The sequence below is a fragment of the Ovis aries genome, chromosome X (assembly GCF_016772045.2).
Source record: "Ovis aries strain OAR_USU_Benz2616 breed Rambouillet chromosome X, ARS-UI_Ramb_v3.0, whole genome shotgun sequence".
NCBI lineage: Eukaryota > Metazoa > Chordata > Mammalia > Artiodactyla > Bovidae > Ovis > Ovis aries.
In genome coordinates this window covers 1,761,457-1,784,706 of record NC_056080.1, presented here as the reverse complement: position 1 = coordinate 1,784,706, position 23,250 = coordinate 1,761,457, and the positions used below count along the sequence as shown (strand labels likewise).

General features: G+C 45.1%; 1 long non-coding RNA gene across 3 annotated transcripts in view; it reads left to right on the top strand.

Moving 5' to 3' along the window:
- Positions 1–23,250, top strand: part of LOC105605336 (uncharacterized) — a 327,912-nt gene that overhangs the window by 245,979 nt on the left and 58,683 nt on the right. The window contains exon 11 of one of the 3 annotated variants that reach the window (XR_009598760.1): positions 2,642–2,723. The exons of the other annotated variants lie outside the window; for them this stretch is intronic. This is a non-coding gene — a long non-coding RNA (uncharacterized LOC105605336). The remainder of the gene's footprint in view (positions 1–2,641; positions 2,724–23,250) is intronic. 3 annotated transcript variants of the gene reach the window in all.

Sequence of the window (23,250 nt, the reverse complement as noted above, 5' to 3'; positions counted from 1 at the left end):
TGGACATTTGAACCTGTAAATTCTCTCGCCAGGAAAAACACATCTCAGTCATCTGGTGCGTCCATGTGGACATGCCCAGGAGACGGTCAGAAAGGCAAACCTGAAAGGAAACCATGAGACTTAAAAGAGGAAGGTACTGGGGGGCTGGAGATGGTGCTGGGTGATGCCGCCAGGAGTTTGCAGTGAAAAGATGAGGATGGATTTTGAACCCTGAATGAATGTCAGCACCCAAGGGTGTGTGCAGTGTCGGTGGGGGAGAGAGGACCCAGCCGGACAGCTTTGGAAAGTGCAGTCTCGAAAGCTGGGAAAACTGGAGAATAGCACAAGTCAGCAAGTGTAGTCTGTGGTTTTAAATGTTGCAAAAATATCAGGTTAAAATCGTAAAAAAAAAAAAAGACACCCCAAGATTATCTAGTGAAGCAAAGTCCAAATACAGTTTCAGTTCTATACTAGAGGCAGAATCTGTATTGTAAGGAGCTAGAAGTGTTGCCAAGGGCTTCCCCGGTGCCTCAGAGGGAAAGAATCCGCTTGCAATGCAGGAGACGCGAGTTCAATCCCTGGAAGATCCCCTGGAAAGGGAAATGGCAGCCCACTCCAGTATTTTGGCCTGGAGAATCCCTTGGACAGAGGAGCCTGGTGGGCTACAGTCCATGGGATCACAAAAGAGTCGGACACGACTCAGCAACTAGACAGCAACAACAGCAAAAGTATCGGAGAGGGAAAAGACGAGGAATTATTACTGTTAGAATGCTATTTCATGTCATTTTTCCCCTGATAGAAAGAAGAGCAAGTGCACACTGATTTAGAGGAAAATGGAATTGAAGGGGGTTCTCCAAATGTGGAAAAATTGAGTGTATCTTCAAATTTGGAAGGACGGGAGCTGCAGAAGAGCAGAAACTGCAGACAAAGGAGGGAAGTCAGGCTGTCAGAGGGGCAAAATTCCAGAGAAGATTGAAGGGCCGGCGAAGGATGGAAGAGATGGACGTTTGGTGTTGATGTGGAGAAGCGTTGTTAGCTCAGATGTGAAGGAAGGGGTAGCAATACAGGGAACAGTCGAGATGGAAGGGGTCATCGCAGATGACCTTGTGCTCGATGACCATTACATTATTAAAGCACAGATTTCAAGTTGCAAGAAATCTGTTTCTTAGGAGTGAAGAACCTATGTGAAAAAGAATTAGTCTCAGGCATAAAAGTCAATCCAGAAGGAAATCAACCTTGAATATTGGTTGGAAGGACCGATGCTGAAGCTGAAGCTCCAATACTTTGGCCATCTGATGCGAAGAACTGACTCTTTTGAAAAGACCCTGATGCTGGGAAAGATTGAAGGCGGGAGGAGAAGGGGACAACAGAGGATGAGATGGTTGGATGGCATCACTGACTCAGTGGACGTGAGTTTGAGCAAGCTCCAGGAGTTGGTGAGGGACAGAGGAGCCTGGTGTGCTGCAGTCCATGGGGTCGCAAATAGTTGGACAAGACTTAGTGACTGAACAGCAACAGGCATAAAGATGGAATTAGTTTTGAAGGCAAAGCTGAACACCGATGATTACTATTGCATATACACTTATCCAGCTGTGTAAACATTGATGCCATGAAATAAAACATAAAGTGACAAATACTCAGTTTAGTAATACAAAGAAATGCTGGTAAATATTAGATGACTTCAGAGCACTTTATTAATATATCCCTCTGGATATGACAAGAGCAAGCAAGAATAGTGGGGAAATTAACACAATATCTGTGATAAAGAGATGTTCAAACACTGTTGCTTTTTTTTGGGGGGGAAGCAGCACTAGGGAAAGGGATTTTGCTTTTGTGTAAAAAGTGTGTTATGTTCTTAGGCATTCAGTGAATTGACAGAAGCGTATTTTGATCCAGTATCACTCATTTAAAAGAATAACCACAAGTTAGGACAGTAATCAGATTCATTTCCTCATGAGAAAGGAAAGTGATAATGTCCTATTCCATCTAAACCTAATATGGAAAAAGCAGTTAATAACAACACAGCCTACTGCACTGTCAGAAAAAGGCTGTACCTGCTGGCCTTCTGAAAAGGAATGCATCAAAGTGTTGAGTTTACAGTGTGAAAAGCACAATTTGACAGCATTTTAACACAAGTCAGTGAAACGTGTTTTGCTGAGAGATCACAGGACAATAAATAGGGGCCTTACTGCTATTGAGCAAGAAGCTACCTATTTCTTCTGAAAAAAAAAAAAATCTTTAAAACACCTGGGGTAATTTTATTCCTCTAAAATATTCCCTTTATGGTAGTGTTAGTCCCTTAGTCATGTCCAACTCTTTGTGACCCCATGAACTGTAGCCCACAAAGCTCCTCTGTCCATGGGGTCCAGGCAAGAATATTGGAGTGGGTTGCCATACCCTCCTCCAGGGGATCTTCCCAACCCAGGGACTGAACCTGTGTCTTCTGCATTGCAGGTGGATTCTTTACCAATCTGAGCCATTAACTACATTTCTAAAAGTATGTCTGTGGAATTATGGTACAGATTGAAACCTTAGACCTGTTCGTGCTTTGGCTCATAAACAGAGAGACACAGTTTACTTTTCCAAATTATCAAGTCAGAAAATCTTAAACATTTAGAAATCCACATTAAATATGTTATTATCCCATATCTGCATTTTATAGATTAAGAAACTGAGGCTGCCCAAAGTGAAGGACTTGACCAATGTGCTAATTCAACAAACAAGATGAAAAGACACCACTTTCCGTGAGTCTGCCTCTAGCTTTGAGTTATGCTCGCTTACCGATGTCTATTATATCACTCCCATCAAGCATGGAAGTGCATTCACTCATTCTTTTTTATCTTAATTCTACTAATTCGTGTTTGGTTTTTGCTCTGCCGGGTCTTTGCTGGTGTGCGGGCTCTTCTCTAGTTGCAGAGAGGAGGGGCTCCTCTGCAGTTGTGTGTAGAGAGGAGGGGCTCCTCCCCAGTTGGGTGCAAAGAGGAGGGGCTCCTCCCCAGTTGTGTGCAGAGAGGAGGGGCTCCTCCCCAGTTGTGTGCAGAGAGGAGGGGCTCCTCCCCAGTTGTGTGCGGAGAGGAGGGGCTCCTCCCCAGTTGTGTGCGGAGAGGAGGGGCTCCTCCCCAGTTGTGTGCGGAGAGGAGGGGCTCCTCTCCAGTTGTGTGCGGAGAGGAGGGGCTCCTCCGCAGTTGTGTGCGGAGAGGAGGGGCTCCTCCGCAGTTGTGTGCAGAGAGGAGGGGCTCCTCCGCAGTTGTGTGCAGAGAGGAGGGGCTCCTCCCCAGTTGTGTGCAGAGAGGAGGGGCTCCTCTCCAGTTGTGTGCAGAGAGGAGGGGCTCCTCCCCAGTTGTGTGCAGAGAGAAGGGGCTCCTCTCCAGTTGTTGTGTGCAGAGAGGAAGGGCTCCTCCCCAGTTGTGTGCAGAGAGGAGGGGCTCCTCTCCAGTTGTGTGTAGAGAGGAGGGGCTCCTCCGCAGTTGTGTGCAGAGAGGAGGGGCTCCTCCGCAGTTGTGTGCAGAGAGGAGGGGCTCCTCTCCAGTTGTGTGCAGAGAGGAGGAGCTCCTCCCCAGTTGTGTGCAGAGAGGAGGGGCTCCTCCCCAGTTGTGTGCAGAGAGGAGGGGCTCCTCCCCAGTTGTGTGCAGAGAGAAGGGGCTCCTCTCCAGTTGTTGTGTGCAGAGAGGAAGGGCTCCTCCCCAGTTGTGTGCAGAGAGGAGGGGCTCCTCTCCAGTTGTGTGCAGAGAGGAGGGGCTCCTCCGCAGTTGTGTGCAGAGAGGAGGGGCTCCTCCACAGTTGTGTGCAGAGAGGAGGGGCTCCTCCCCAGTTGTGTGCAGAGAGGAGGGGCTCCTCTCCAGTTGTGTGCAGAGAGGAGGGGCTCCTCCCCAGTTGTGTGCAGAGAGGAGGGGCTCCTCCCCAATTGTGTGCAGAGAGGAGGGGCTCCTCCCCAGTTGTGTGCAGAGAGAAGGGGCTCCTCTCCAGTTGTTGTGTGCAGAGAGGAAGGGCTCCTCCCCAGTTGTGTGCAGAGAGGAGGGGCTCCTCTCCAGTTGTTGTGTGTAGAAAGGAGGGGCTCCTCTGCAGTTGCCGTGTGTAGGCGTCTCATTGTGGTGGCTTCTCTTGTGGCCTAGCCTGAATTCCAGGATGCACGGGCATCAGTAATCATGGCGCGTGGGCTTAGTTGCTCCTTGTGGAACCTTCCAGACCAGGGATCGAACGTGTGTCACCTGCCTTGGCTCTTTACCAGCTGAGCCAGCAGGGAAGCCCCCTCCATTCATGCATTCTTGAAGTCACTGAGGCATTGTTTTTGTATTTCCTTCTGTTTAGGCGTGGTGTCAGGTTCACACTGTATCAGGGGGTTGGTGATAGACTGGAGGCCTGGTGTACTGTGGTTCATGGGGTCACCAAGAGTTGGATACGACTGAGTGACTGAACTGAACTGAACTGAACTGTATCACGAATTGGTAGAAATACGTGTCAGTGTTACCTTGAATATTTCAAATCAGGTGGATGTGATTCCCTTATTAATAGCTGCCTCGTTAAATTTTGTAGAAAGAGTCACTGAAACTTCTAAGAACCTAACACGTGCCTTTTAATCGTATTCTTTCCAGGATGCAGTTAAATATTATGTCTTAGTTTCACATATCAGAGGACCGAGTCTCGAAAAAGGTGAGTTATTTACCGAAGTTTTTAGCCAAGAAAAGATGAAACTAAGATGAAAAATCAAGACTGTCAGATTTCATACCCAGTCTTCTTCCTGCCGTGCTCTTGAGATGATTAAATTTTAGCGATCCTGAAAGATGAAAGTGTATAAGATTAAAAAAAGAAAAAAAAAGAAAGTGTATAAGATTAGAGCCATTCAAACGCCAAGAAAGTAAAGGTAGTCATTAACTCCAGGCTTTATTAAGATAAGCATGCAGGGTAATTCCCATAAAAAAAGCTACTGAAATTATCAATAAAACTCCATGAATGATCAAGTAGGCAAGAAAAAGAGGAGAAAAAGGCAGAAAGAAGTTGCAAACAATAGTATGGTTCTAGACTTCTGCATAGAGTAGGGGAAGAAGAGAGAAAGTGAGAATGCAAGTCGCTCAGTCGTGTCCGACTCTTGGCGACCCCATGGACTATATGGTCCATGGAATTCTCCAGGCCAGAATCCTGGAGTGGGTAATAGCCTTTCCCTTCTCCAGGGGAATCTTCCCCAGCCAGGGATCGAAGCCAGGTCTCCTGCATTGCAGGTGGATTCTTTATTAGCTGAGCCACAAGGGAAGCCCCATTTAAGAAGAAAGCTGTGATCAATAAAAAGACTGTTATTTTCACAAGGTATCCCTGTTTTATTTCATGGGAGAGTTTGACAGGTCTTATTTTCTTCCTAAAAAAAAAAAAAAAAAACAAAAAAACATGTAACAGAAAACTGAATTCCAGCAATTTGAAGATCAAAGAAGCTCCCTGTTCCAGTGAATTGTTTGACGTCATTAGATATTGTCAAGTACTAGAAAGCTAGTACTTGAGTTTTTTAGAAAGGCAGTGTTATTATAACAATAATGAACCTGATGTGGAAATAGATGACTCAGATTTTTTTTAACAGTTTTTATGCTTTTCCCTTTCTCTGTAATTATCCAAAAGTCTTTGGGAATGCTGCATTCTACAAACTTATATATTCTGAAAAACAGAGTTTCACTGAAGTCTTGGCGTGTATGCAATATTGCTAGTAACAAAAATAAGAGATATGTGTGATGATAAAATGAAGGTGTTGAAATTAGAATTTTTCATAAGCAATTGCTTTCTGATATCTAGGGTTATGTCATAACTTTTGTATGAGTTCCATTTATAGAAGACTAAAAATTTGAAACATTTCAGAGGGGTACACAGTACTTTCCTTTTCAGGTTATGCTGTAAATGTATGTGACAAAGAGCCAAGAGCTGCCATGTCCATTTGGACTTTGATAGTTAAAACCCCTGCTTAAATCAGTCCTTTATAAATCACTCCAGTTAAGTACAAGTTTAGTTCAATCCAAAAAGTACCTACAGGAGAAGATGAAACTTTTCCTTTTAACTTTTACCCCTAAATATAGTTTCATTATTTAATCTCTTCAGTCAGCCCGTCAATGAGGTTTTGTCTTAATAGAATGGCTACAGTTCACACCAGTACCTTTGAATGTTTATATTTCACGAAGTATGAGTTTTAGAGTTAGAAACTAGTCATAAGCTCAGACATTTAATTTTTATTTTTTACTGAAGTATAGTTGATTTACAGTATTGTTAGTTTCAGGTATACAGCAGAGTTACCCAGTTATGTATATATATGCATTTATCTTGAGAGTCCCTTGGACTGCAAGGAGATCCAACCAGTCCATCCTAAAGGAAACCAGTCCTGAATATTCATTGGAAGGACTGATGCTGAAGCTGAAGCTCCAGTCCTTTGGCCACCTGATGCGAAGAACTGACTCACTAGAAAAGACCCTGATGCTGGGAAAGATTGAAGGCAGGAGGAGAAGGGGACGACAGAGGAGGAGATGGTTGGATGGCATCACCCACTCGATGGCCATGAGTCTGAGCAAGCTCTGGGAGTTGGTGATGGACAGGGAAGCCTGGCGTGCTGCAGTCTATGGGGTTGCAAAGAGTCGGACATGACTGAGCAAATGAACTGAACTGAACTGATATCTGTATAAGTAAATGCAGTTATATGTGCATCTATATGTATATATACAGTTATATATGTGCGTGTATATACATATAAACATTTGTCAGGTTCTTTTCCCATATAGGTTATTACCAGATATCGAGTTTATAGTTCTCTGTGCTATACCGTAGGTCCTTGTGGGTCATCGACTTAACATGTAGCAGTGAGTATACCCATCAATCCCAAACAACTAACTTATCCACTCCCCCTTCCCCCTTTGGTTACCAGACATGTGTTCCTATGTCTGTGAATCTCTTTCTGTTTTGGAAGTAAGCTCATTTATATCAACTTGTTTTTAGATCCCATATAAAAGGGATATATGATATTTATCTCTGACTTCAGTTGGCATTATAATCTGTAGGCCCATGCGTGTTGTTGCAAATGGCATTATTTCGTTCTCTTTTTATGATTAAGTAGTATTCCATTGTACATACGCACCGCATCTTTGTCCGTTCAGCTGCTGATGGACGCTTAGCTTGTTTCCATGTCTTGGCTCTTGTGAACAGCACTGCGGTGACCACTGGGTGCATGTATCTTTTGGAACCATGGTTTCTTCTGGATATATGCCCAGGAGCGGGGCTGGGGGAACATAGGGCACTTCTGGTTTTGAGTTTGTTCAGGGATTCTCTGTGCTGCCCTGCATAGTAACTGCACCAGTTTACACTCCTGCCAACAGCGTAAGAGGGCTCTGTTTTCTCCTTACCCTCGGCAGCATTTATTATTTGTCGACTTTTGTAGTTCTGGTTTGCATTTCTCTCATAATTAGCAGCGTTGAACATCTTTTCATTTGCCTTTCGGTCATTTCTCTGTCTTCTTTGGAGAAATGTGGAATTAGGTCTTCTGCCCATTGTTTGGGTTGGGTTGTTTTGAGCAGTATGGGCTGTTTGTCTCTTTTAGAGTTTAATCTCTTTTCGGTTGCATCATTTGTAAATATTTTCTCCCATTCTGTGGGTTATTTCCCAAAAGACACTGTTGTGATTCATGTGAAAAAGTGTCCTGCCTGTAAGTATTTAACAGTGTCTGGTGTTACATTTAGGTCTTTATCACATTTTTAGTTTATTTATGTGTGGTGTTAGAGCACGGTCCAATTTCATTTTGTTACATGTAGCTGTCCAGTTTTCCCCCGCACCGCATAATGAAGAGAGTATCTTTTCTCCATATTACACTCTTGCCTTTTCTGTTGCAGAGTAATTGAATAGATGTGTGGGTTTCTTTCTGGGCCCTCTATTCTGCTTCCTTGATCTCTGTCTGTTTTGTGTCCGTACAAAACTATTTTGATTACTGTAGCTTTGAAGTATATTCTGAAGTCAGGGACCTTGATTGCCCCAGCTCCATTCTTCTTTCTCAAGATTATTTTGGCTGTTTGGGGTGTTTTGTGTTTCCATGCAAAGTTTTAAATTATGTGGTTCAGTTCTATGCAAAATGCCATTGGTATTTTGATGCATTGAACAAAGCAGACTCATACGGAAAGAGAAAGTTGTGTTGTGAAATTCCGTGAGAGGTGTCTTCTTGCTGGAAGGGCAGGCATGCTTGCTGTACCATGGCTCTGTCGGAGAAGAGAGAAAACTGTTCTTCTCAGTGTTCAGTTCAGTTCAGTCGATCAGTCCTGTCTGACTCTGTGACCCCATGGACTGCAGCACGCCAGGCCTCCCTGTCCATCATGAACCCCCAGAGCTTGCTCAAACTCATGTCTGTCGAGTCAGTGATGCCATCCAACCATCTCATCCTCTGTCGTCTCCTTCTCCTCCCACCTTCAATCTTTCCCAGCATCAGGGTCTTTTCAAAAGAGTCAGTTCTTCACATCAGGTGGCCAGCAGATTGGAGTTTCAGCTTCAGCATCAGTCCTTCCAATGAACACCCAGGACTGATCTCCTTTAGGATGGACTGGTTGGATCTGCCTTGCAGTCCAAGGGACTTTCAAAAGTCTTCTCCAACACCACAGTTCCAAAGAATCCATTTTTTGGTGCTCAGCTTTCTTTATAATCCAACTCTCACAGCCATACATGACTTGTCAGTGTTAGAAGAATTCTGACTGAATCGAGGGATTAGAAGCTGTCTTCCCATGAAGGTCATGGGAACGAGTCAACAAGCTCTGAGGTTGACTATCCTTCCTGGGTCTAGGACCCAGCCAGTAGTCAACTCCCACCTTTAGAAGGCAGGTGCCTGCCAGGATCTGGGTCCTAATTGCCTGGCAGAGAAAGTGTACCTGTGAGACTGGACTGTGTGTGCTCTCTCTCACTCTTGCCTGGCACACATACCCATTTCAAAACATGGAAAGCCTCTTCCAGGAAGGAAGGGCGCTCCTAATGTGGGTAGGTCCTTAACCTGCCTCATTCCTAATCTCTGCCAGGGGAGTAAGTATTAGAAGCAGTAGGAAGGTTTCCCTCTCCAAACCTACCCTTCGGATGCCATGAATACCAAGCGCTAATCAGCCCGGTGTTTGCAGACAAGGGTTCCGGAATGCCCTCTAGCTGCGTGATGACTAGGAGAAAAAAAAAGGTCATGTGAGAATTGACACATACAGCTGAGTGTTTGCCTTCCAAGTGGTCCCTTGAGAGCCTACACCTGTATTCCAAAAGTGTTATTGTGATGCTAGACAGTGTTGAAACCTTTTCTGTTTTTTTTTTTTTTTAATTGGTGTCAGAACCCAACTCCTGAGTCCTGTGACGGAAGGTAACGGAGAAGCGTTGGAAAAAATAGGTGCCAGACGCTGTTGAAATACTTTCACAATAGAATACCTCAGATGAAGTCAATATTATTATTTCCTATTTTCTATGAATGAGGGAACGAGTCCCGGAACTTGAAATTGTCAAGAACGTCAAACTGAAATATTTCATAGCCTTGCCTCTTCTCAAGGTAATATCTAATAAAATCACTTTCTTCACTGACCTGTGTGTCTCAATGCCCAATTAGGTGTTATTATTTTTTTAAATTTTATTGACGTGTAGTTGATTTACGAGGCTGTGTTGATTTTTGGTGTATGGCAGAGTGACTCGGTTATGAATCTGTGTATTCTTTTTCATCTTCTTTTCCATCACGGCTCATCACAGCACACTGAACGTGCTTCCTTGCGCTGTACGATAGGACCTTCTTGTTTATCTTTATCCCTATATACCAGTTAGCCTCTGCTAACCCCAGACTCCCATTCCTTCCCCCGTTTCACCTGCACCTTGGCAACCGTTAAGTCCGTTCTCTGTATCAGTGAGCCTGGTTTTGTTTCGGAGGTACGCTGATGGGTACTGCATTTTAGACTCCGCTTATAAGTGACGTCATGTGGTATTTGTCTTTTTCTTCCTGACTTCCTTTGCTTAGCACAGTCATCTCTCGGTGCATCGATGTTGCTGCCCCTTGTCTGCTGCCCACCCTGCTGGACGTCAGCTTCCCAGGGACAGAGAAACCTCTGCAGTGCTTCTCCCGGTGGGAGAATCGGCCTTTGCTCACCATGCTCTCGTTGCATGCCCGTCAGTAATATGTAACATAATCAGATAAGGCCAATTCCGAAATTAGTTACACGCAGTAATACTAAGAAATCAGTGAGGATAAAGTTAGGAAACTCTTGTGCATGATTCCAGAGGGAATATTTATTCTTGAAGTGTTCACTGTTCAGTCGTGTCCGACTCTTTTGTGACCCCATGGACTGTAGCCCATCAGGCTCCTCTGTCCATGGGATTTCCCAGGCAAGAACACTGGAGTGGGTTGCCATTCCCTTCTCCAGGAGGGTCTTCCCGACTCGGATCTTCCCAACTCAGGTCTCCCGCATGGCAAAGAGATTCTTTACCAGTTGAGCCACCAGGGAAGCCCTATTTATTTTTTGTTATCTTAAAATATTCTCCATTGCCTTTTACGTCTTAATATTGTAAAGAAATCAGTGTGCAGTTTTATGGGAAGGTCAGATGGCTGGATTTTAAAATGACCGGGAAACGTAGTCATCCTTTATGGATCGTCTCCTTTTGTTTCGGTGGAAAACGTCTTTTCGAAGGAACTTTTTGGTGGTTCAAAGGCCTCCTGGCACATGGCATGGTGTTGACTTGGCATGGAGGCTAACCAAGGCAAGGACGGTGCCCTGGGCTCTCAGGTGGCCGGGCACAGTTGGACATGATTGAGTCTTCTGGGAATGCAGCATTGTAGGAAGGAGCTCTTGCTAGGACCCTGAGATTTCCTCTTTCAGGAGCTGGTACTGTCTTTAATGCCACAATTAGCTTGGCTTTGCCTGTGTTGGGAGAAATGACCTAGCTAATGATACAATAAATCAGTGGTGTTTTTATGTAATGAAGATGATAGCCGCCGTGTGATGTGATGGTGGCCAGTTGCCATAGAAACCCGAATGTGCCCTGAGCACTGGATGACTGGATGTCCCTTCTCTGAACATGGGCTTCCACCAGCGTTTTACTAAAGCCATTTCTGGCGCTCTCGTCGGTTACAGTGTCTTTGATCTTCAAAGACTTGAGGGCAGCTTTCAGGCCGGTCTCTCAGATCCTTAGTGATTGAGCTTGAAGGGTTTTTTTCCCCCTGGATCTTGGGCAACACAGTTGGAGTTTTCCCCACACATTCAGTTCAGTTGAGTTGCTCAGTCGTGTCTGACGGTTTGTGACCCCGTGGACTGCAGCATGCCAGGCCTCCCTGTCCATCACCATCTCCCCGAGTTTACTCAAACTCACATCCATTGAGTCGGTGATGCCATCCAACCAGCGCATCCTCTGTTGCCCCCTTCTCCTCCCGCTTTCAATCTTTCCCAGCATCAGGGTCTCTTCCAATCAGTCAGCTCTTTGCATCAGGTGACTCAGATGGTAAAGCGTCTGTCTACAATGCGGGAGACCCGGGTTCGACCCCTGGGTCGGGAAGATCCCCTGGAGAAGGAAATGGCAACCCACTCCAGTACTATTGCCTGGAAAAATCCCATGGACAGAGGAGCCTGGTAGGCTACGGTCCATGGGGTCGCAAAGAGTCGGACACAACTAAGCGACTTCACTTTCTTTTTGCATCAGGTGGCCAAAGTATTGGAGTTTCAGCTTCAGCTTCAGCACTAGTCCTTCCAATGAACATCCAGGACTGATCTCCTTTAGGATGGACTGGTTGGAACTCCTTGCTGTCCAAGGGACTCTCAAGCGTCTCCTCTGATACCACAGTTCAAAAGCATCAGTTCTTCAGTGCTCAGCCTTCTTTATAGTCCAACTCTCACATTCATACAGGACCACTGGAAAACCATAGCCTTGACTAGACGGACCTTTGTCAGCAAAGTGATGTCTCTGCTTTTTAATATGCTGTCTAGGTTGGTCATAACTTTGCTTCCAAGGAGCAAGTGTCTTTTAATTTCATGGCTGCAGTCAATATCTGCAGTGATTTTGGAGCCCCCAAAAAACAAAGTCTGCCACTGTTTCCCCATCTATTTACTATGAAGTGATGGGACTGGGATGCCATGATCTTAGTTTTCTGAATGTTGAACTTTGAGCCAGCTTTTTCACTCTCTTCTTTAGGTAAGGGCATTTGGCTGACACATTCTACTGAGGAGAAAATCAGTGATAAAGTAGAAGGCGGTGGGATTGGTGAAGGGGGTGGTGGTTTCACTTGCTGAGCACCATCTTCCACATTCTCTGTCCGCCTGGGTCCTCAGGCCTCTGTGTGAATGAGCATCTGCTTTTCCCATCCTGTGTGACGGGTTAGTGGGTCACTCTCACCCGTCAGCCCTCTTCAGTGGGACACAGGTTCAGACCCAAGACACAGAAATCCATCTCCTTGGTGCCCTGGACACATAGCTGCCTCCCTGTCTTGTCCCAGATCCTGTCAAGAAATAGACACATACTGTGTTTCAAAAGACATTCCCGTTCATGGATTTAAAACAGCTTTTTAAACTCCCAAGGGACTCAAGGGAGAAAAAATCCCAGAAAACTAGAAAATAATATACTCTGCCATAAAAATTCTTTTCAAATAATGAGGACTATTTATTTTATTTTCGTATTTTTTTTTCTGGAAAAAGGGCATTTCATTTTAAAAATTAATTAAAAGACATTCAGTGGTTCTGTGATGTGAAGGGGTTGGAAAAAGTTGGTTTCCAAATTATGTAATTCTATAGTCACTGAGTTGAAGGTTTAGAAATAGTAACGGAATATGGAATAATGTTTTTCTTTTTTTCTGTCATGAAATATTTGTTCTGGAAATCTTTACTTTCATATATTTTTTTCCTAATTTTGTTGTCTTCTGAAGAAGTTTTAATGCCAGCAAATAACATTTAAACCCTTCACATGATGCCAAAAATAGTAAAATCGGAACTTTCATTCTTGATGCCTGAGAGAGTGGGAAAAATGAGTAACATAAAGAATAAAAAGATTTTCAATTTACTTAAAAGGATACCATATGGAATGATGTATCCAATCTAATTTTATATTAGCTTTCTTCATTAAATTCTAAATTTGCACTGCTTTGGAGACACGATTATTTAATGTTCCATTTTAAGTTGTATATGGTTAATTTCAGAGACATGCTGTTATATCAAAACCATAATATGCTATTTTCTCTGTTATTACTAATGATATTTCATACGAGATACTCAAAAGCTATGGAAGCTCCTTGTTTTACGTACATTTGGATAATACATGAAAGATTAGGGTTTGCAGCTCTTCCAGGGAGGTCAAGGAAAAGTAATGAAAGTGAAAAAATGACTTTTATTTTTGGCTCCGTGTCTGTCAGCACGTTTGCCCACACCTTTTAGATCATCTGTCTTCCGTTCATGAGACAAGATATCTTAAAGTTCTTCACATGAGAGAAGATAAGTTTCTTCTGATCTAAGGGAAGTGAAATTGACCCCTGGTTTCTGGCTTTGAAAATTAATGCGATAGTCCTCTAAAATGGCAACATGCTGAGTTATCAAGTAACCTCGCAGCTACAAAATGCTGTAATTTCATTGTGGACCATTTGCATATTAATGTACTCTAACGTGGTTCAGGAGAAGGCAATGGCAGCCCACTCCAGTCCTCTTGCCTGGAAAATCCCGTGGACGAAGGAGCCTGGTGGGCTGCAGTCCATGGGGTCGCTAAGAGTCGGGCACAACTGAGCGACTTCACTTTCCCTTTTCACTTTCATGCATTGGAGAAGGAAATGGCAACCCACTCCAGTGTTCTTGCCTGGAGAATCCCAGGGGCGGCGGAGCCTGGTGGGCTGCCGTCTATGGGGTCGCACAGAGTCAGACACGACTGAAGCGACTTAGCAGCAACGTGGTTCGTATTCAACCTTTAGGAATGCTAGATATTTCAAAGCAAGTCATCAATCTGATTTTTTCACAATGTTCCAGTTTATCGCATACTATAATACCAGTTCAAATGCATACCCCACTAAAGGGGAATCTTATTAATTTGGCTTGCTTTCTTTGCTTTCCAAAGAAGAGATAAACACACACTGAGTGATAACCTGGTTACTTAAGTGGGAAGTATGTGACTAGTGTGTAGTGTGCAGTTCCACACGGCAAGGCCAAGCATTACACGTCTTTTTTAATTTGTTTTTTCCTGTTTGTATGCACACGTGTATGTGTCTAATTATTGCCTTTGATTTTATGGCTCGGGCCTCTGCTTTATTTCCACACAAAACCTGCACAGTAATGCTTCTAGCAGCTTTAGTCACAATTGCCTTAATTTCGAAGCAGTAGTGATGGCCTTCAGTGGTTGTTGTCCAGTCACTAAATCGTGTCTGACTCTTTGTGACCCCATGGACTGCAACACACCAGGCTTCCCTGTCTTTCGCTGTCTCCCAAAGTGTGCTCAAACTCATGTCCATTGAGTTGGTGATGCCATCCAACCGTCTTATCCTCTGTCGCCCCCTCCTCCTCTTGCCTTCAATCTTTCCCAGTATCAGGGTCTTTCCCAATGAATTTGCTCTTTGCATTAGGTGGCCAAAGTATTGGAGCTTCGGCTTCAACATCAGTCCTTCCAGTGCATATTCAGGGTTGCTTTCGTGGAGGATTGACTCGTTTGATCTCCTGGCAGTCCAAGGGACTCTTAAGACTCTTCTCTAGGACTGCAGTTTGAAAGGATCAGTTCTTCGGGGCTCAGCCTTCTTTATGGTCAAACTCTCACATCCATACATGACTCCTGGGAAAAGCATAGTTTTGACTAGACGGACCCTTGTCGGCAAAGCGATGTCTCAGCTTTCTAGTCACGGCTTTCCTTCAGTAAGGGATAGGTAAACTGTGGCCCATCCATACAATGGGATATTTTCTAGTGCTAAAAAGAGAGGAGCTGTGAGACCACTAAGAGACATGAAAGAATCTTAGTGTGCTTATTACTGGGTGAAACAAGACCAACTGATAAGTCTGTGTGCTGGGTTATTCCTACTGTGACATTCTAGAAAAGGCCAATGCACAGGGACAATAAAACGATCAGTGGTTGCCAGGGCCTGGGGGTGAAGTTCATGGTGTGTGGGTGGGGCAGTGCCGGCGCTCTGCGTGATGATAGCAGATGGATACATGTCGTCATGTGTCTGTCCCAAGGTCACAGAAGGCACAGCACCAGGGGTGAACCTTGGTGATCCAACCAGCCCATCCTAAAGGAGATCAGCCCTGAATGTTCACTGGAAGGACTGATGCTGAGGCTGAAGCTCCAATCCTTTGGCCACCTGATGCAAAGAGCTGACTCGTTTGAAAAGATCCCGATACTGGGGAAAAATTGAAGGTGGGATGAGAAGGGGACAACAGAGGATGAGATGTTGGATGGCATCACCGACTCAATGGACATGGGTTTGGGTGGACTCCAGGAGTTGCTGATGGACAGGGAGGCCTGGTGTGCTGTGGTCCATGGGGTCTCAAAGAGTCAGACACAACTGAGCTACTGAACTGAACTGAAGGGTGAACCTATCGTAAACTGTGGACTTTGAGTGATAGTGATGTTTAGTGGAGGTTCATCAGTTATAGCAAATACACTTTCGTGGTGGACGCTGGTCGTCAGGGAGACATGAGTCAGGACATGGTATATATGGGAAATCCCTATACTTGCTGTTCAATTTTCCTATGAAGGTAACATTACTCTAAAAAATATTTTTAAGATATATGTTTGTATGTGTTTACCCACGATAGAGCATTCTCTCCACTTTACAAGTGGAGATAAAATGAGCCTTCTGCATATGTGCCTGCTCAGTCACTTGGTTGTGTCCGACTCTTTTGTGACCCCATGGAGTGTAGCCTGCCAGGCCCCTCTGTCCATGTGTCCTAGTATATGAGAGTCATTTGTGTGTGCATTCACCCATCCATCCATTGACCCACCCTCCCATCCACCCACCCACCCATCCATCCACCCATCTACCCATCCATCCATTCACCCATCTACCCATCCAACCATCCACCCATCCATCCATCCATCCATCCATCCATCCACCCACCCACCCACCCACCCATCCACCCACCCATCCATCCATCCACCCACCCACCCACCCATCCACCCACCCACCCATCCATCCATTGACCCACCCTCCCATCCACCCACCCACCCATCCATCCACCCATCTACCCATCCATCCATCCACCCACCCATCCACCCACCCACCCATCCATCCATCCATCCACCCATCCATCCATTGACCCACCCACCCATCCATCCATCCATCCACCCACCCACCCACCCATGCATCCATCCACCCACCCACCCACCCACCCATGCATCCATCCACCCACCCACCCACCCTCCCATCCACCCACCCACCCTCCCATCCACCCACCCACCCATCCATCCATTGACCCACCCACCCATCCATTCATCCACTCACCTACCCATCCACCCACCCACCCATCCATCCACCCACCTAACCACCCATCCACCCACCCATCCATCCATCCACCCACTCACCCATCCATTCACCCATCCACCCATCCATCCATCCACCCACCCATCCATCCATCCACCCACTCACCCATCCATCCACCCACCCATCCATCCATCCATCCATCCACCCACCCACCCATCTACCCATCCATCCATCCACCATCTACCCATCCATCCACCCACCCATCCACCCACCCATCCACTCACCCATCCATCCACCCACCCATCCATCCATCTTCCACCCATCTATCCACCCATTAACCCGTCCATCCATCCTCCCACCCGTCCACCCTACCATCCATCCCCTCACCCACCCACCCGTCCACCCACCCACCCATCCACCTAACCATCCATCCATTCATTCACCCATCCATCCATTCCCCTATTCATCCCTCTATCCAGCAAAACCTAACTTGTACAGTACACTTTTCTACCTTTGATGAACATACAAAAATGAGTATAGGGTGCTGCTTGCCTTTAAAAACTGCCTGTTTCATAATTTTCCTTGAGTAGTGAAATAAACAGTTGAGTACTGCGCTAGTTTTGATGATGTAACATGCTCTCCGCCGTGGGATTCTGCAAATCAGTGCCTGTGGCTGGTGATTTATTCTGTGAGTGAATACTGAAACACTCACGTCAGTAAGCGTTCAGGTAACAAAAGACATGTTAGTATGTCTCTGATCAGTAAATTCCTGATAATTAATAATCTGAGTTCATCCTGCCCAGTGCAGAATGGTCCACCTCAAATACCCAACCCGTGGAAGGGAATTCAGATGCTCTACAACCATGGGACAGAAAGAGGGTTTTGTAATTTCCTTTGGGTGATAGTTCATGACGCATTTTGGGATCATACTTGTAGATTTTTTCTTGTATATCTTAGTTGCTGGCATTAGTCATTTTAATTACAAGTACCCAACTGTCAAATCATGCTACGTACAGACACTGAATGAAAAGTATTCTTTATTACAACTGTTAACGTTAAACACGTGTTTTATTTAAATGTTGACATACTCTGATGAAATGCATATTTATTTGTTGATCTCATTCTCTGAGAGCAAAGACTGCACTCTATTAAAAGTCTCCATTTTTCCTCTTTTACTGATTTCCATTTTTCTTACATACAGCTCACTTAGTGAATTTTAGTTGACTCAACTGTGCATAACCAATTAGCCACAGCTCCATGTAACTCTGGTATTAGCTCCTTGCTTGGAGTAAACTTGGTTATTTTCATGCACCCTATTCATTCTTTAAGTCAAATCCATCCTGAGATCGATACACAATTTGAGCCATGAAGGGAAGCAGTGTCTTTAATATTTGATGTCATTTGTATTAGATTGTAAGGTTTTCCTATTGGCTCAGCAGCAAAGAATCTGCCTGCCAGTGCAGGAGACCTGGATTCAATCCCTGGTTCGAGAAGATTCCCTGGAGAAGGAAATGGCGACACACTCCAGTATCCTTGCCTGGAGAATCCCATGAACAGAGGAGCATGGTGGGCTACAGTCCATCGTGTTGCAAAGAGGCAGACATAACTTAGCAACTGAGCATGCATGCAAGTATTGGATTGAAGTGACGGGACGCTCTGTAGAGATGGGTTCAGCTTCCCTGTGGGACGGTTATGGGTGAGTTAGTCCGGTAACTCGGGATTACTGACAGCAGGCAACAATAGTTTCTTGCAATTTCTTAGAGCTAGAACTAATACTGAATAACTGACGTGAGTTTCAAGAAACCTAGCCCCCAAGTTTGCTCACAGTTCTGTGCATGTGATAGATGTGTCATCGCATCTTTGCAGGGACCAAAGTGATAGTTTACTTTGCAGGTACCAAAGTGATAGTTGACTTTGCTCATTTTACCAATGGGAAGGATTATGATGTAAGACAGTTTCTTTAAAAGATAACATGGGTGGTCCAGCGGCTAAGCCGTGCGCTCCCAATGCAGGGGGACTGGTCTGAGCCTAGGTCTCACATGCTGCAACTCAAGAGTGTTTGGAAGCCACACCTAGGACCCAGCACAGCCAAAAGTAAATAAATAAACTTTAAAACAATTTGTTTACCGTGTTTATTTGGGGCTGTGCCGTGTCTTCCTTGCTGTGTGGGCTTCGGTCCTGTCCTGGCTAGCAGAGGCTCCTCTCTGGTTGTGATGGCCAGCCCTCTCACTGCAGAGGCTTCTCCTGTTGCAGCTCCTGGACTCTAGCGGACTGGCTCAGCGGTTGCGACAGGTTTTCCCGGAGTAGGGCTCCAACCTGTGTCTCCCGCATCAGCAGGCAAGTCCTTCACCGCTGAGCTACCAGGGAAGCCTAATACATAAATATTTTAAAACAATACAGGAGATAACGTTCAGAAGGAAATGATTGTGAATGAGGCGAGGGAAAAGGCCTTATCACGCTGACGTGCTGTGCTCAGTCACTCAGTCATGTCCGACTCTTTGCGACTGCATGGACTACAGTCCACCAGGCTCCTCTGTCCATGGGATTCTCCAGGCAAGAATACCTAGAGTGGGTTGCCGTGCCCTCTTCCAGGGGATCTTCCTGACCGAGGGATGGAACCCAGGTCTCCCACATTGCAGGCAGTTTCTTTGCCAGCTGAGCCATCTCGGAAGCCCAAGAATACTAGAATGGATAGCCCATCCCTTCTCCAGGGGGCCTTCCAGACCCAGGAATCGAACTGGGGTTTTCCTGCATTGCAGGTGGATTCTGTACCAGCTGAGCTCCCTGGGAAGGCCCTGATACTCTGATACAGTGATACGGTTCTGCGAGATGCTTTGATGGTGGATACATGCCTCTATGTTTGCCAAATCCCATAGGACATACAGCATTAAGAGTGAACCCTTGGAGAAGGGCATGGCAACCCACTCCAGCATTCCTGCCTGGAAAATCCCCATGGACAGAGGAGCCTGGCAGGGCTACAGTCCGTGGGGTGGCAAAGAGTCACACACGGCTGAGCAACTGAACAACAAGAACACCGCTTAGTGGGGGTGGGGTGGGAGGACTCTGGTGGAAGATACTGATAAAGAGGGAGCTTGTGAGCGTGTGGGTGCCGGCGACATGTGGGAGCTCTGTTCTTGGTGCTCAGGTCTGCGGTGACCTGAAACCAGCGTTCCAAACCAGTGTGTTAGCCAAGGGAAGTCGGTCCTATGATTACTCATCCTTTGCTATCATTCGCTTCCGAAAGAAAATGAAGTCACTCAGTCGTGTCCCAACTCTGTGTGACTCCGTGGACTGTAGCCCGCCAGGCTCCTCTGTCCAGGGGACTCTCCAGGCAAGAATTACTGGAGTGGGGTGCCATGCCTTCCTCCAGGGGATCTTCCTGACCCACGGGTTGAGCGTGGACTCAGTTTCTTTCGGTCCTTGAAAGCAAAGTTGAAGGGGCTAGTCACTGTGGGATGGTTAGTGAGCTTCTTAACGTCCCTGGGTCTTCATTTCGCCCTCCATACAGTGGGAAGCTGGCTTGACAAGTATGTCGTGTAAATAGGAAACAATATGCGTAAAGTCATGTTGAATGCACACGGCAGACATTGTTGAATACATGGTATCAGAAGCCCCCCTTTTGGATTAAATATTTGTTCTGAAATACGTGTTGCTAACTTGCCTGTCAATATCATAATTTAAAAAATGACAGCTAACATTTTATTCTAATGCATATGAAGGCTTTAAAATAACCAGGCTTGGTGTTTTAATCATGAGGCTGCAATAGATTTAATTTTCAATATTCAGTATCTCATTATCGCTCAATACAGAATGGAAACTGTTACACTAAATCCCTTACCTTCATTATGTTAGGGTGTGTGTGTGTGTGTGTGTGTGTGTGTGTGTGTGTGTGTGTGTGTTTAACAAGAGCTGTGTGTCCAGCTTCCTTTTCAGCCTGTTGACACATGAATCATACCTTGTACACTGAAGAATCTGCCTGCCAGTACAGGAAACACAGGAGAGCCGGGTTCAGTCCCTGGGTCGGGAAGATCCCCTGGAGGAGGGCATGGTTACCCACTCCAGTATTCTTGCCTGGAGAATCCCATGGACAGAGGAGCCTTGTGGGCTGCAGTCTGTGTCGCTGCAAAGAGTCAGACACGACTGAGCAACTGAACAGCAAAAACACTACTTAGTGGGAATGGGGTGAGAGGGCTGCAATGTGGTAACCAGCATGAGCTGGGGTACTTGGACATCTGTTACTTCCATTCCCTGGATCCTTTCTTCTGGGAGAGGGGTCCTTGGGAACGCTTGAAAGCACTCCCCCTTCGTTACAAAGTGTCACGGCCAAATGATCTCCAGTTTACTGTGCCCGGAGCTTGCCTCTCAACCCACGAATTGGCATCGTCTCAGACATGGACAGGTAAGTGGGAGGCACGAAATCACCTGATGAATGTTCTGTAAAGAATTATGAACAGAAACAATCATTTTGTATGCACCTCTTTCTCCAGAATATCAGAGGAAAAGGACAATGAAAAGATTAGGAAAAGAAAAAAAAAACAACTCGAGAGCCAAGTGAGGTTGCCGCCCCTCTGCAGAGAAGAGAATAGCAACGCCATGCTTTTTAGTAACTGAAGGAGAGTTGATGTAAAGTGTTGGGTTAGTGGCAGGTGTAAAGCAGAGGGATTCACATCTCTGAAAAGAAAAGAATCTGAAAAAGTTTCAGGTGTAAAGCGAAGGGATTCACATCTCTGAAAAAAGAATCTGAAAAAGGATATATATATATATATATGTATATATTTGAAAGTATATATATATATATATTCAGATTCTTTTCAGAATCTGAGAAAGAAGATATATATATGTATATATATATATATATGCATGTATATTCAGATTCTTTTCAATTACAGGTAATTACAAGATACCAAGTAGAGTTCCCTATGCTGTACCATAGGTCCCTGTGGGTTATGTATTTTGTATATAGTCTTTTGTGTCTGCTAATCCCAACCTCCTATTTTATCCCTTCCCCTGCCTCTTTCCCCTTCGTTGACTGTAATTTAGCTTTCTGTGCCTGCGGGTCTATTTCTGTTCTGTAAATAAGCTCATCTGTGTAGTTTTTAAAAAGATTCCCGCCTCCAGGTGATAAGCGTCAGGTATTTGTCCCTCTAGGTCTGACTTATGAATACCTCACTAAGTGTGATAATCTCTTGGTTCATCTGTGTTGCTATAAATGGTGTTATTTCATTCTTTTTTAATGATTGAGTCATGTCTCATTGTGTGTGCGTGCGTGTGTGTGTGTGTGTGTGTGTGTATGTCCGTGGGTGTGTATACACATCTTTATTCATTTGTCGAAGGACGTTTATGTTGCTTCCGTGTCTTGGCTGATGTAAAGAATGCTGCAGGGAGCATCGGGGTACCTGAAAAAAATCCAAATGAGACCATCACTGTTCACTGTTGTAATACATGGAGAATTGACAGGTAGTGCTAGAATTTGGTGCTAATAATGATACTGAGGGATGTATGCTAGTCTGCTTTCTGTCATGCCTCTGAAATCTTATTCCTTTGCACCTTTCAGTACTTGGAACAGTCTGTCACACTGCCAGAATAATATAATAAGAAAAGTCTCGGGAGTTTTTAAAGTATAATGAAACCTTAGACACTGGTGCTCCAGGATGCTTGACTATAAGAGATTTGGGTACCAGTGGAAAAAAAAACAGAAAAAACCCCACTAGATCGTGTAAGTTGGTTCTGTGTGTGCAGGTGGGTGGTGTTCTGTAGAACTCCTTGGCCTGGTACCTAAACATGGAAACACTTCTGTCCCTGAAAGGAGAGCATGAGGCCTTGGTCCACTGAGGCCGTTGGACCCTACTCTGCCAGGATAGATAACCACGCACGGAGAAATCAAACCAGATGCCAAGACCCTGTTGATGGATTGCGTGATCCAGGAAACCATCATCACGGCATTATCCTTACAAATGTTTATTATGAAGAGAAAAAAGCAATAGTTCTGTGGGTTCCTGAAATAATTTTCAATAATATATAAAAAAAAAAAACTTAAAGAGACCTCAGAAACTAATTTCTACGTGTCTTTGCTACAAGGCAGAACTGTTTAATGGGACAAATGCATAGCCTCGAATTTACAGGCAGGAGCTTCCAACCACAACATCGTTAATTTTATTTTTGAATTTCAGTGAAGAAGAGATGCTCAAATGTTACGACAGTGCCTATAAATATACAAGATTATTTTTATGTCATGCCTGTCTTTCTAAAATCCAGAAGAAATAGTTCCATTACTGCCTTTCTTATTAATTTTATGTCTCCTGCACATTTTTCTTGCTCTCTTGACTAATTCATAGTATGTGGCATCTTGTGAAGACAGAACCATAAGAAGATAGTTCGGCCATGGACACACTGCAGTATTTAACATGGAGAACCAGCAAGGACCTGCTGGGCAGCACAGAGAACTCTGCTCAATACTCTGTAATAACCCTAGGCTCCCAGGGGGGAGGATGGGGGAAGGGATAGTCAGGGAGTTTTGGATGGACACGGACACACTGCTGTATTTAACATGGAGAACCAGCAAGGACCTGCTGTCCAGCACAGGGAACTCTGCTCAATACTCTGTAATGACCTTATGGTTCCCAGGGGGGAAAGATGGGGGGAAGGGATAGTTAGGGAGTTTGGGATGGACGTGGACACACTGCTGCATTTAACATGGAGAACCAGCAAGGACCTGCTGGACAGCACAGGGGACTTTGCTCAGTGTCGTGTGGCAGCCTGGATGGGAGAGAATAGATACGTGTATATGTATCGCTGAGTCCCTTTTCTCTGCACCTGAAAGTATCACAAGACTATCAGTTGGCTGTGAAAGTGAAAGACACTGTCGTATCCGACTCTTTGCGACCCCA